Source organism: Alexandromys fortis, unplaced genomic scaffold, assembly GCF_014885135.2.
Source record: "Alexandromys fortis isolate MF-2015 unplaced genomic scaffold, M_Fortis_MF-2015_v1.1 scaffold_94, whole genome shotgun sequence".
Lineage (NCBI taxonomy): Eukaryota > Metazoa > Chordata > Mammalia > Rodentia > Cricetidae > Alexandromys > Alexandromys fortis.
In genome coordinates, this window is record NW_026067979.1 from 392485 (window position 1) to 406462 (window position 13978).

The 13978-nt window shown below is 47.2% G+C and overlaps 1 protein-coding gene across 11 annotated transcripts in view; it reads right to left on the reverse strand.

The window, feature by feature from the left end:
- The window catches only part of Ldlrad4 (low density lipoprotein receptor class A domain containing 4), a 315823-nt gene that overhangs the window by 271337 nt on the left and 30508 nt on the right, over nucleotides 1-13978 (reverse strand). For 4 of the 11 annotated variants that reach the window (XM_050157941.1, XM_050157937.1, XM_050157939.1 and 1 more), the window contains exon 2: nucleotides 8036-8175. The exons of 5 other annotated variants lie outside the window; for them this stretch is intronic. The gene's annotated coding sequence lies outside the window, so the exon portion shown is untranslated. Of the gene's footprint in view, nucleotides 1-7635; nucleotides 7715-7930; nucleotides 7949-8035; nucleotides 8176-13978 lie in introns of those variants that run through there. 2 more of the 11 variants (XM_050157949.1, XM_050157947.1) reach the window with 2 other exon arrangements.

Genomic DNA, 13978 nt, shown 5'->3' on the forward strand with positions numbered 1-13978 from the left:
TACAAGATGGCTGCATCACACCGTGTTAGGCAACCCTGCAGCAGATTCTGACCACGCTACAGTTGGAGAGTTCTGTGGGGGGGGGGGGGGGGAAAGACCCAGAGATACAATCATACCCCAAAAAGGGATACAGAAGCAGAGGTCAGTGGTAGGACTAGCCATCCAGAGGCAGTCACAAAGAGCCAAGCGAGAAATGTGGAGAATTGAAGACAGTAGCCAGGAGGATGGGGAAAGGAGTCATAGAAAAATAAGAATAAAAATTTAGCAGTTAAAAATGCAAGGCTTAGTGACATGGAGAACAGATTGTGGGAGAGTGGGGGTGGGGGCAGAACAACTCCAGCTTCGTGGTTTAAGCAACTTAGCTTTACATCAGGTAAAAGCAACACAAGCTCTTATATAAGCTACAGATCAATTCGCCATCTGCCTCCAACTTGAAACACTCAAACTCTGTTTGTAAGCCAACTCAGAATCTTCCAGATTCAGGAAGACGGGATTTTAAATACTTTTATGAAACAGCACGATTATGAAACACACCCGTGTGCCGGCCTCAGATACATCCTTCAGCTACTCTTTTCAGCAACGCAGCTCAGAAATAGAAATTAGTCCAGATTTGAAAACCTGGCAAGAAGGGGAAAAGCTATAGAGAAATTACTCCAAAAAAACCCAAAGCACAGCCATTTGCAGAGAAAAGTACTAACCAATGCTTTAATGCCCGAATGACTGAGTGAGAAAGAACACGCTGTAGAATGCCCAATATGAAGTACATGCTAAAGGCTTCTCTGCCCAAGAATGTTATTTACCTAAGTTATAGGACTCAGGTTATCTGTGAGGGAAAAAAAAAATCTATCTTAATTAGCTATAGCAAATACTTCCCAAACTGTTCTTTTTTGGCTTCGTATTAAGATGGTTTTCTACTTATTAAACATGGGTGTGCCTGGTATTTTGGACATTCCCTTTGAGAAAAAGCAGAAAGCTTTGCTCTAAGGGTGTGAGTCAGGGGAGCTGGGAAGCCGCCCAGCGTCTGGCCCTGTGCTTCAGTGGCTGGGAATGTAGAACACCGTCTGGCAGGGCTGCCTCGGGTACATCCTCAGCTCTGCAGGCCTGCTAACAGGTTCTTTCAGCCCTCTACCAGTCCACACTCTAAGATGGCATGTAACCAAACAGCTAGAGAAATTCAGGTCTCTTTCACAGGGGTAGAGGTGGCTTCACCTCCTTTCCCTGGTCTCTTGCAACACCTTTAAGCCCAACCCCTCAAACACACTGACCTCTACCTAACACTTGCCTTTGCAGACATTCCAGAGTTCTATTACAGTTCCCCAAAATTCCAAAGTAATACCGATTGTGCTTTAGAGGAAATAATTAATATAACAGAAGTGGAGCCCTGGGTATAACCTAGTAAAGACCCATTCATAGCTAATATGGTCCCTCGCTTAAAACAAGTATGCGGGCTGAGCCAGTTAAGTTTTAAGCACTGTATGCTACTACTGAATCTGTTGAGCTTTATGAGAACTCCCATACAGGATGCTAGAGAGATGGTTTGGTGGCTAATAGCCTGGGTTAATCTTCTAGAGGACCCAAGTTCAATTCCCAACACCCATGTGGCAGCTCACAACCATCTACAACTCCAGTTCCAAGGGATCCGACACCCTTGTCTGTCCTCCCCAGGCTCAGGCACACAAGCAGTGCACATAAATACACGGCAGGTAAAACACTCATAAAATAACCTAAAAAAAAAAAAAGAACTCCACAAACTAGGAAAATACTATAACCAATATATTCCTTTTACAGTATGGGCACCAAGGCACAGAACGGCCAGGTAAATATCCAAAAGCATACAGTGAACTAGCAGGGGAGCTGGGATTTGGACCTTGGCAGGCTGGTCTGAAGACGACTTCCTGACCTCTGACTATGACCAGGTACTGCAGGCAGCCCTGTACTGTGGAGTTTGCTTCCCCTATCCACTGCCCTAGGTGTCCCTCACCCAACTACTATTCCTATACTGACACGTTAACCTCTTGAGTCCTCGGGGGCCATGCCAGACCACGGTTCTCATTCCCCACTTCATCTCTGCTCTCCAGTCCTGGAGGTACCTGTATAGTTCTGTTCCCCAAATCCCACAAGTCTCTCCTTCCTAGGCATGGCCCAGAGACTGTATCTATGTCTGGAACGACATTCAGAACTAGGTTTTAACACTTGGGCAGTCTTCAGTACGGATGGTGTCTTTAGAAATCCTGAAGCCTCCCCTCTGAACTGGACAGCGAGTAGAAAACACTACAGTTTCTAACCAGAGCTCCATGTCCAACCCCAAGGCTGGCTATATGAATGGTGAGTGGGTCTCTTCCTGGCTCCGCGGGTCTCATCAGTACCATACTGTGCATAAAGATCTCTTCTACTTGGAGACTACATAGTGTTTTCCAACTTAGCAACACTGCAAAAACCATTCTATCAAATTTTGACTTTTTTAAAAATCTTTTTCCCCCAGCATGGAGATATGTAATGTAGGCCTCTCTTAATGCTGGGCACTGGCAGCGACCACCACTCTTGGTCTGCTCTGGGATGGGGGTAGAAAGCAACTGAGGTCCTGCAGTGTGCTGGACCGCTAAGCTGAGGGTCAACTGGTTAGGCGCATTCCGTGCATTATCAACTTGCAACAGATTTATTTGCATGTGGACTTTGCAAAAAGTGTCTTACAAATACAGCTGAAGTTGGGAACCCCCCCCCAAAAAAAGAAAGGACTAAAAGATGTAAAAAACTGAAGCTAAAAATTTAAGATCAAACAGCAAGGCTCCCCATTCCACAAAATGAAACAGGGTTTTTACCAACATTTCCTGAAACAGTCTCTACCCAGACAGATACTCTGCTGAGCATTTGCTCAAGAGTGTCTTTCCACAGAGAAGGAATCTCGGAGTTCACCAGGAACCAGGAATCTGCGGCCTTGGCTCAGAAACCACATTCTTTCCTGGCGAATAAGGCAAAAGAAAGCCCATCATCTTAGCAAGTCAAACCTCGAGAAGTCAGCCTGTTTTTCTTTCTTCACCAGGAAATGGACTGCCGGGGAGGGAATTCCTCTACTCGCTAGAGCAGACCTGGCATGCTGCAGCCAACAGGCTCATCCATTCCGAAGGCCTGCTGTGCTCAGCTTCAGCCCCTCAGCCCTGAGCTCCACAACCCTCTCCCTACCACTCTTTGATGAGCGCAGAATAAAAGGGGCTGTCACGTGGCGGAGGAGGAATGGAGAAAGTCAGTTGGGCCCTCTAACCTGGAAAAGAAGTTAGAAGGTTGCATAGCTGTGGCTGTCAGAACAGTAAGTGCAGGGCAGGAAACAAGTCTGAAATCTCAGCACTCAGGAGACTAAAGACAGGAAGATTATAAATTCAAGGCCACCCTGAGCTACGTGGACATACTAAAGCTCTGCCTTTAAATTCTTAAATCTTTATAATTTACAATGCACATTGAAGGCAGCCCAACCGAGAATGAGTAAGTCAGTTTCTTCTGTTAGAGAAATCTCCTAGCAGCCACGAGGTCCTCAGAATGGATCACTTCAGCATCATGAACCCCTAGGGCTGTCTCCGCAAAAGTCAAGGCAGACAGACACAGTCAAGGAGGAACTGACCACACTGTCTGCGAGATAGGAGTAGGGTGAGGGAGGGTCCGAGAATGGCTTAGGCAGAAAGGAAAGGAAACGGCAGGAGAGCATCAACAAGAATAAACCACAATGAAGACAGTAAATCGGCTGACCAGAGACGTGGCCATCTAAAGACTCTATTCGAGAAGCCTGTCGCGTCCTACAAAGGGTCATGGAATCCCAGTCACCCCAAACTTAAGCAGCTTTTTGCTAAGTTCAAGTCAAACCAATGCGCTCATCTATCTGCTGAGAAAGAATAGCGATGAATCGTGGAGTTCTCTCACACACTTGGGTCCCTCATGACAGTACACAACACAATGTCCTCACGAGACATCACTTCCACCTCTGCCCAGCCACTGCACAGTCTCTGAAGTTTACCTAGTCCTATCCATCCACTAAAACCGGCGCTGTTGCTCAAGCGCAGTTTCTCTACCAAGGCACCACTGACACTGGGGGCTGGACAACCCCATGTCCTGTCACTACAGGGCATCAATAACATCCCTGCATTTTATCTTCAAGGTGCTAACCAACTGTCTTCCAGATATGAGAACTAAAACTGCCTCCAGACCTTGTCAAATGTCCTCCCCCGTTGAGAACTTCTGCTAGAAAACATCCAGATTTAAAAAAAAAAAAAAACATCCTGAATGAAGATTTAGCACCCACGGTTCGCAGCCACAGGCTGCACTCTGGACCCAGATCACCATCTTGTACAGGTCTGAACGAGGGTGGAAAGCAGGGAAATCTGCCACTCTTCATGGAAAAACAACCACTGTGCCCATGATCTATCAATGATGAACTAACTGCACCACCCAGAGTGACACAGGTCACAAAAGAACAAAGCGTCTGACACCGAGTGTCCAGCTGCACCATCAGAAGAGTGTCTGTCTCTGATACCCGAAAAGCCGGGGTTTCTGGAGATCCTTAAAAGGGAGATGATTTTCCAAACAGGGTCTTTGCACAAGAACCAGAGTACTTTCAGTCCACCGATTTTAAAAGACAGAAACCCACAGCATACAGGCCCGAGCCACCGGTGGCAGCCTGGGAGCTTGTGAGCATGCGTCCTCCCAGACTTCGCCGCGGCCTGACTTAACAGCAGCACGTTTTAGCTGGAAATGGTCGGTGGCAGTTCATAAACAGCTCTGAATACAAACCCGTCTCAGAGGAGGCATTAACAAATCCCCACTTCTCGAGTTCCCACACAAGCAATTTTCTCATCGCTCCGACAAGAGAAATGTTTGTAAAGAAAAGCAGCAAACAGTTCTGAGATCTTTGGTAATATTTTCCAAACAAGCGCACCACCGTACACCAAACAGCATCATGGCAGGACAAATCTCTGCCAATGTCTACACCCGCTCCATGGTGATCAGGCGCTCAGCCTGACCACCCTCTCCCATTTTTATATTTTATTTGTTTATTTGTATTATTGCAGTAGGGGGAATAAGTCTTTCCCTCCACTCACTAACTCACCCTTTTCTTAGAAATTAGGGCCTTCTATTCCGTGCCAGCATACATACCAGCTTACAGGGTGGGGGGCTCTTTTCCCAGCAATACTGAAGAGGGCACCTATGGGGTACCGTACTTCTGGAGAAAGTCTTAGGGTTGATTTGTAACTTGACCCGAGTATCCAGCACTGCTCTGGCCAGTGCGACACACCTGCCAGCCTTCATCCGATTTAACCCCAGCTGCTCTAACAAAACTCTGATCCCAAACAAGCACACTTCAGAAACATTTCGACTGTTTTAACGCAGCCCTTCGCAAACTTTGAAGTGTACAAGAATCCCCTGGGGATTTTGTTCAAAAAACAGGTATTGATATGGGGTCAGGACTGGGACCCAGATTCAGTTTCCAGCCTGGACCCAGATGGATGGATGATCTGTGATCCCCAGAGGAAAAAGCTCAGAGAGCAGAGCCGGGAAAGAAAATTTAATTTTTAAAAAGCCTTTGGCATCAAGACTTCTGCGCTCAGGTGACTCTGGGAGTGTGGAAAAGGATCAGACTGTCTGGGTTTGGGGCCCTAATTTAAGAGAAGAGCAGTTTCTACACCCAAATGGCAGGTCTCGAACATCAAGAGGGTAGACTTGAAGGTAAGCTGTCTTTGTTTGCCCCCACTTCCTGCTGCATTCAGAGTGGTTGGTGGGCCTGACTTTATCAACATATTTAACACAGCTCCAATTTTCAAGGAAATGATAATGTTTAAAACGTGTGTGTATTAGCCAGGTGTGGTGGCACACACCTTTAATCCCAGCACGTGGGAGGCAGAGGCAGGCGGATCTCTGCGAGTTCGAGGCCAACCTGGCCTACAAAGCAAGTTCCAGGACAGCCAGAGCTGCTACACAGAAAAACACTGTCTTGAAAGAAACAAAACAAAACAAAACAAAAAAAAAACTTGTGTGTACACAGTACACCTTCTGGAAAAATCAAAGTTTTTTTAAATTGAATCTTTCCTGCCAAGAAATTCAGTTTGGTTCGTGGACAACCATTAACACTGCCAATGACCTAATAAATGTCAAGTCATTTTCTACTGCGTTACTAAGTGCAAGGTTGGCATGCTAAAAGGCAGGCCAAAAACCAGGCTCTAAGACTAACACTAGTACTATATTGTCTTTTTGGTGGCCCTTGGTTCTATAAGAAAGCAGGCTGAGCAAGCCAGAAGGAGACAAGCCAGTAAACAGCTTTCCTCCATGGGCTCTGCATCAGCTCCTGCATCAGTTCCTGTCCTGACTGCCTTCGATGATGAACAGTGATATGAAAGAGAAGCCAAATAAACCCTTTCCTCCCCAGGCTGCTCTCTTTGGTCGTGGTCACAGCAACAGGGACCCTCCTTAAGACAATGGAACCACAGAGATGACCCAGTGGGTTAAGCACTTACTCCTGGGCGAACATGAGGACCTGATTCTGAACCCCTTCCCTGCAACCACACAAAGCCAGACGTGATAGCATGCATCTATAATCCCAGCGTGCCTACGGCAAGATTGGTGGTGGAGACATGAGAACCCCTGGAAGCCTGGGTGCCAGCCAACCTGGCTTAAGAACCAGAACCAGCGAACAAGAGATCCTGTCCCAAACAATTTGGGAAGGTGAGAAGCAAAGTCTGGGGGTGCCTTCTAACTTTCACATGTGCATGGTGCCCACATTCATTCTGTCTTTGTCTCTCTTCCCACGTGTGCACACACACGCACGCGTGCGCACACACACACACGATTTGTTTTTAAGTGGAAGAAGAGACCCAGCTCACAAAGTTGCCCTCTGACCTCCACAGAGGCACCATGGTACACATCTACATTCATACACATACCCACACCAAAATAAAAAAAAAATAAAAAAAACCAAAGACATGAAGAGAAAGAAAGAAAGAAAGAAAGAAAGAAAGAAAGAAAGAAAGAAAGAAAGGAAAGAAAAGAAAAGAAAGAAAAGGAAGGAAGGAAGGAAGGAAGGAAGGAAGGAAGGAAGGAAGGAAGGAAGGAAGGAAGAAGGGGTGGAGGGAGGGATAGGTCTTAGTGTGCCCTTAAAGGCCATGTCCCCAATGACCTAACATAATTCCATTAAGCCCTGCCTCCTGGGGGTGACAAACCCTCCAACTCCATGTGCCTTTGGGGACACAATGAGTGAGTGGGGTCTCCGAAGAGAAAACCCTTTCCCTGCCTTCCAGACACTCGCTCAAGCCACGCTTGCCATGCCTGGCTCACCACGCGCCCTGATGTCTCAGTTGCACAGGCAGCTTCCTCTTCCCCGGGAAGCCTTCTCACCTTTACCATGAAAACCTGTTCCATCAGCTTATGGTCCCGGCACATGCATTCAGAAACCTGAGCTTCCTCACAGCGTAAACTACGGCTGGTGTTCATACTCCCCCACGTAGTGTGACATTTTACTCTTTTGACTTTTTTGTTTGTTTGAGGGCCCCACCATCCAGTTCCCAAATCATAACGAATGCTTATTCTTAATTATAAACACCTGGCCTTGGCCAGGCTTGTTGCTAGACAGTTTTTCTTAATTTAAATGATTCCAACTACCTTTTGCCTCTGGGCTTTTTCCTTTCCTTACTTCATATGTCTTACTTTCTTTCTTCATCCATGGCTGACTGTGTAGCTGGGTGGCTGGCCCCTGACATCCTCCTCTCCTTGTTCTCTTGCTCCTCCCTTTCCTCGGGTCTCCTTCTATTTGTGCTCTCTGCCTGCCAGCCCCGCCTAACCTTGCTCCTGTCTTGCGATTGGCCGTTCAGCACTTCATTAGACCATCAGGTGTTTTAGACAGGTAATGAATCACAGCTTCACAGAGTTAAAAACAGCATAAACAAAAGTCACACACCTTAAAACAATAATCCAACACCCCCAAAGGCCAAAGTTTGGTTTCCATAGCTTGCTTCCTGCAGCAGTTCTACATGCAATTCTATATGCAATTCTACATGTGTACCTCTGAGTCCTCAGTTCCTTAAAACCTTCTACCAACTTCACAGCAAAGCACCAAGCAATTGGACTTCCAGGCTTATGTCCAGAGCTGCAAGCACACAGGCAGGTAGAGAGGTTGACAGCACCCTTCCTGGTGGAGATTTACTGTCAAAAAAAAAAAAAAATCACCCAGTTTGACATTTGGTAACACACAGGAACAAAGAGGCAAGGGCAGCCTTGTGGCCAAAGATAATCCAATAAGCAAAGCTTGTGTTCAAGTCGTTTTTTAAAAAAGAAAGGAAGGAAGGAAGGAAGGAAGGAAGGAAGGAAGGAAGGAAGGAAAGAAAGAAAGAAACAAAGAAAGAAAGAAAGAAAGAAAGAAAGAAAGCAAGCCATGGTGAACGCTGATCACTGTGCCTTTAAGAGAACACAGGAAGAATTTCTCTGCTTCTCAACTTTCATTTTCTTTCAGCACATCCCTATCTCTACTCCAAGCTTTCATTTTCAGAAAGTCCCTCCCATGACAAATTGACTCCTGTTAGGGCCGTGCGTCACAGCGGATCCGAAAATGAGCCTTGCCTGCGGGTAGCAAATAAGCCACCCGAGCGCTTTGTCAGCCGCGCAGATCTTAGTAACCCTTGGGCTTGGGAAACTTCTCAGTCGTGTGGAAAGGAGGAAAGGGTTTCAAGTATCATTCATCAGAGATTCGCTTTGCATGTCTAAAAAGAAACTGAGCACGAGACACACGTCTCTAAGTAGGCTGAGCATGTGTGTGTTCAGACCTGCAGCGCATGGGGAAAGGACCTGTGTCCTCAACAAGCAGCACCACTCATCTGGAAACTCCTCCCACTTCCTCAGAACCCTAACTCCTGGCAGCAAGTGGGCAAGTGTGATGTCTGCCACCCAACTCCACCTCCACCCTTTCCTTCTGTCAACACCAGCCCAGAGCTCCTCAGAGAACAGGGCCCAGACCCCTGCCTACCACAGAAAATCCTTCAAATTGGGCACAGGAGATGTGTGCCAAGTGTCAGACAGGCCTGTACCTTGATCCCTGGGGCCCCGGTTTTCCAAGATCATGCGTCTGTCTCATGCCGTCTGTTCAATGAAGCCTTGTGGTGTGGCCAGTGGTTTGGAAAACTAGCAAAGTACAAGATGCAAACTAAACAGGAGGCCAAGCCAGCACAACTAGAGGGACATTGTCCTAGGAACAGGGCAGCCACTCTGCAGGGAGCTCACAGTCAGCTAGCCCTGCACAGAAACAACGCTGGGCATCAAGGGACATGGACAAATGTGCCTGTTTCTAAATGGCCCACACAAGGAGGAAAGATTCGAACACAAGTTAGTGTCATTTTAATCTCTCTCCCCAGGGGTTTATCTATCCCCTCGTCATTCACATCAACAACAGGCCCAGACAGACAGACACCTCACCTCACTCGGGACCAACTGACTTGACAGGTTGATCCCACCATGGCTGACAATCCTTCCCTTCATTACTCTCATGGTTTCTACTTGGAATCTTCCTTAATAAGGACAACTGGAAGTAACAAAGGCCATCTGAGGTCAGTCACTGGGACAGACAACAGTCCTGAGACCCTGACCTCCTACAGCACACCTAGTAACACACCTACAGAGTGCATAGTACATACTTGTCCAAGGAGGGAATGTACGTATGTATTTGAGCTTCAACAGTAATGTCACGTTTGTGTTAGAAACTTAATTTTTAGCTAAGAGACATCCTAATGCTGGCTGGAAAAGTGAAATCCCCTTCAAACAAACACACAAATAAACCTCCCCAGTGTGTGTGTGTGTGTGTGTGTGTGTGTATTTTGTCACGAACACAGAACTATCCTATAAGCTACTAACATCTTTTGAAGGTCAAGAAGAAGAGCAGCCTGCAGGACCTCTGCATTTGAATTCTGTTCAAGGTACCTGCTCCTTAAAATGAAAATTAATCCCAAGGGGTTAGCAGGTGAAGCCGCTGAAAGTGCGGGGTGAAATGGCTTGACAGGTAAAGCCTGGAGCCGACTGGGAGGCCACTGGTCAACTCAGCCACACATTTACTTACTCAATGATCATTTCAGAATAACACCAATGGGGTGTCATTCTGCCGGCAGCAGCCAGTAATCAGCAAGGCATAAAAATGGAAAATTTCCTGGAATAACAGAATGTGCGGAACAAAGTAACCCCTAAATGCTTCAGCATCCAGGAAGTGGTGCAAGACCCTGACACCAAAGGAAGGCAAAATGTAGGCAGATGATAATCTTTCCCAACCAGGTGGTGGTGGCGCACGCCATTAATCTCAGCACTGGGGAGACAGAGGCAGGCGGATCTCTGTGAGCTGGAGGCCAGCCTGGTCTACAGAGCGCATTCCAGGACAGCCAGGTTTGCACAGAGAAACCCTGACATGAATAACTTTAAAAAAAAAAAAAAGGTAGTCCTTGTTGTTTTGACTGTCACTTTAGAAGCTCTCACAATAATTACCTCAAAAGCAGTGGGGGGCTATGTGGAGCCAGAGACGTCTCCACAGCTTCCAAGGAGAACTAAATACTACCCATCAGTTCAAAGGGACAAATAGAGGCTCCAGAGTGAGCTTTTCCAACAAACTTGTTAATGTACCTCTTGCATCTGAAGCGTCTCTCCTGGCAACTGCGACAGAATGAAGTAGGAAGCCCAGACAGTTCTCACCACCAGGGGTTCACACCACCTACTCAAGCAGATTATCAGCCAGAGACGACAACAAGACTTGCAAGCAGGCACAACCTCGCAGGCCTTGCCACTCCCTGCTGCTGACTGATGAGGGTCACATAAACCTTCGGTTCCCTTGGAAGCGTGAGTTGCTCAGGACACTGACGTGTGATTGATCAAACTTCAAAGAGAAGAGCATCAGCTGGGACTCTCTAGCGTTCTCTCTTGAGAGCTTGAATTTTCACAATGGAGAAAAGTCAAAAATAAAGTTGTTTAAAGACTCAAAAGTATGGTGAGTGTCCTAGTTAGGGTTTCCACTGCTGTGATAAAACACAATGACCAAAAGCAGCTTGGAAAAGAGTTTATCTCAACTTGCAGGTCCTGACCACAGTCCATCACGAAGGGAAGTCAGGGTAGGAACTCTAGACAGGAGCCTGGTGGCAGGAACCACCTGAGGGCAGAGACCACAAGAACTAACTGTTGCTTATGCCTCCTGGTTTGCTCAGCCAGCTTTCTTACAGCACGCAGACCCACCAACATAGGGTGGGTGCCACCCACAGTGGGCTGCACGCTCCCACATCAATCACTAATCAAGAAAACAACCAGCTTGCCAACAGGCCAACCACAGGAGCCCACAGTCTCAATTGAGAGTCCCTCTTTGCAAATGACTCTAACTTGTGTCATTGACATAAAACCAACCAACACGGTGACTAAATACAACGTGGCAGGCTAGGCTTCTCTAGGACCAGCAAAAGGATATTCATAGAAACACTCACGAGACCCGAATCACATCTGTGCTCACCAGCAGTTGTGTGTATGTAAGGGTACATTGCTTTACTGTAATTCACCTGGTTAAGTAAGACATTCGTATCAGGAGGAGCAGGGCGGGCAGCGTAGAAGAATTTTCTGTATTATCTTCGCAAGTCTGCGGCAAATCTTACAACTTTTAAAGGAAGGTTGTTTTCTTTTTCTTTTTCTTTTTTTATTTTGTTCTCTTTTACAAGGCTTATCAGTAATGAAAGAGCGAGGGGGTGTTTTAAAAACAAAAAGACATGTACATGGGAGAGTTGAAGGGATGAGAGGGAGAATAATTAGAATTCTATACATTATGAAAATGTCATAGACCCTTTTTTTTATTTTTTTAAAGGAATTTCCTTTTCAATTTTACAACCATCCTGAAAGCATAACCCCAAATGCTACTGTTTCCGGGCACCTGAAAAGCTAGCTAGGGCTGTTTAAATCCTTTCCTTGCTCTAGACAGCATCCTCCCTTCAAAGCATAAACTTTCTTATAAATTCTCTCACGTTGCCTGCTACTGGTCACAGGTCTGCCCAATTCCTTTTTCCAAACGCAAGGGAAAGCCCCACCACCACCAAGAGGTACCCACCGAACTGTGATACCCACCAGCACTCGTTGGCAAGCGAGGTAGGACAATTAAAAAAAAAGTAACCCACCAAGCCAGCAGGTTCCACTTGAGGGCCGAGAGGAGAACTTGGGAGCCTGTGAAAGACCTCAGACCTCTTCGCAAGAGGAAAAGTTAAGCAGTGTTTTACACTGTGATAAGAACAGGCGCTAGGAACTGGTCGGAAGTTTTTAGGCAGCCACCTTGGAAGTGAGCAGTTTTTCTTGGCAAGAAGCTGGAAAGAGCCAGCTCCCAAATGACTTTAGGGTCTCAGCTTTTGAGGGGGTGTGCTGGCTGGTTTTATGTCAACTTGAAACAAGCCAGAGTCCTCAGAGAGGAGGGAGCCGCAGCGGAGAAATGCCTCCATAAGATCAGGCTACACACAAGCCTGTAGGGCATTATCTTAATTAGTGATTGATGTGGGGAGACTCGGACCGTGGTGAGTGGTGCCATCCCTGGGCTGGTGGTCCTGGTTGTATAAGGAAGCAGGCTGAGCAAGCCATGAGGAGTAAGTCAGTAAGCAGCACCCCTCCACGGCCTCTGCATCAGCTCCTGCCTCCAGGTTCCTGCCCTGACTTCCTTCAGTGATGAACAGTGGTGTGGAAGTGTAAGCTGAATAAATAAACCCTTGCCTCCCCAGGTTGCCTTGGTCATGGTGTCTCAGCACAGCAACGGTGACCCTGACTAGGACAAGGGGAAATATTAACTAGCCAGCTAGTGCGGCATTAGCCTTGGAAGCCTCGGAGGATAGAGTCCTCTTGCATGGTCAGCTTTGAATACCACCTTCCGTTACCCTGGTAACACTAAAAGAGAAACATCACTACTGCCCCTCCTTCGGATTTAAAATACCACGTGTAAAGGTGACTTTGTGGAAGCCCATTAAAGGGAAGCTACTTCCTCCTGGTCAAAACAACAGGGTCTGAGTCCCACCTCTGGCCCTGTAAAGGCCTGTGGCGTTCTGATCTGCTCCAAAGATGAGAACATTGCATACTACCATCCCCTCCCTTAAGAGTTAATCCATCTGGGCCTGTCAATCACCTCCCTAGTGGTCAGCCTCACAAACCTGAAGACATGCCAAAGCAGTGGTTCTCAACCTGTGGGTCACGACCTCCACAGGGGCTGTCAGACATCCTGCCTGTTCCATATTTACAATCCGTAACAGTAGCTAAGTTGCAGTTACAGAGTAGCAACAAAACTAATTTTACGATGGGGGGGAGGGGGTCCCCACAACATGAGGAACTGAACGAAAGGGCCTCAGCACTAGGAAGGATGAGAACCACTATGCTAAGGAGATTGGGATGAAGGAATAATCTTCCCCATAGTGAGATAACTTCCAGAGGTCCCTTCCCCAGTGCGGATGCTTACACAACTTCTGCCATGTTTAAGCCTTGCTGCTTTTCTGAATTCTAACTCAGAAAGCGCAATTGTTTCCCTTTCCCGCCAGTCTTTTTCAGACACCTGACTTTCGGACACCTTTAGCTCCCCTATTCTGCTCTTCTGTTGCCGTGACAAACACCGACCAAAACCAGCCTGCAGGGGGCAAGGGTTTACTTAGCTTCTGAATTCCAGTGCATCCCTGAGGGAAGCCAAGACAGGGACCTGGAGGCTACAACGGAAGCAGAAGCCAGGGACGCCGCTTCACTGGACTGGCCTCGAGGCTCCCTGCCAACTTTATTGTACAGCCGAGGCCCACCTGCTTAGGGATGGCACCGCCCTTGGAGGGCTGGGCCTGACTACATAATTAGAAATCAAGAAAAGCGGCCCCCACAGACATGCTCACAGGCCCGTCTGAGGATGGCAGTTCCTCAGTTCCTTCTTTCAGTTCCTTCTTCCCAGGTGTCCCGTTGACAACTGAGATTACCGTCACACCTGCCGAAGGCT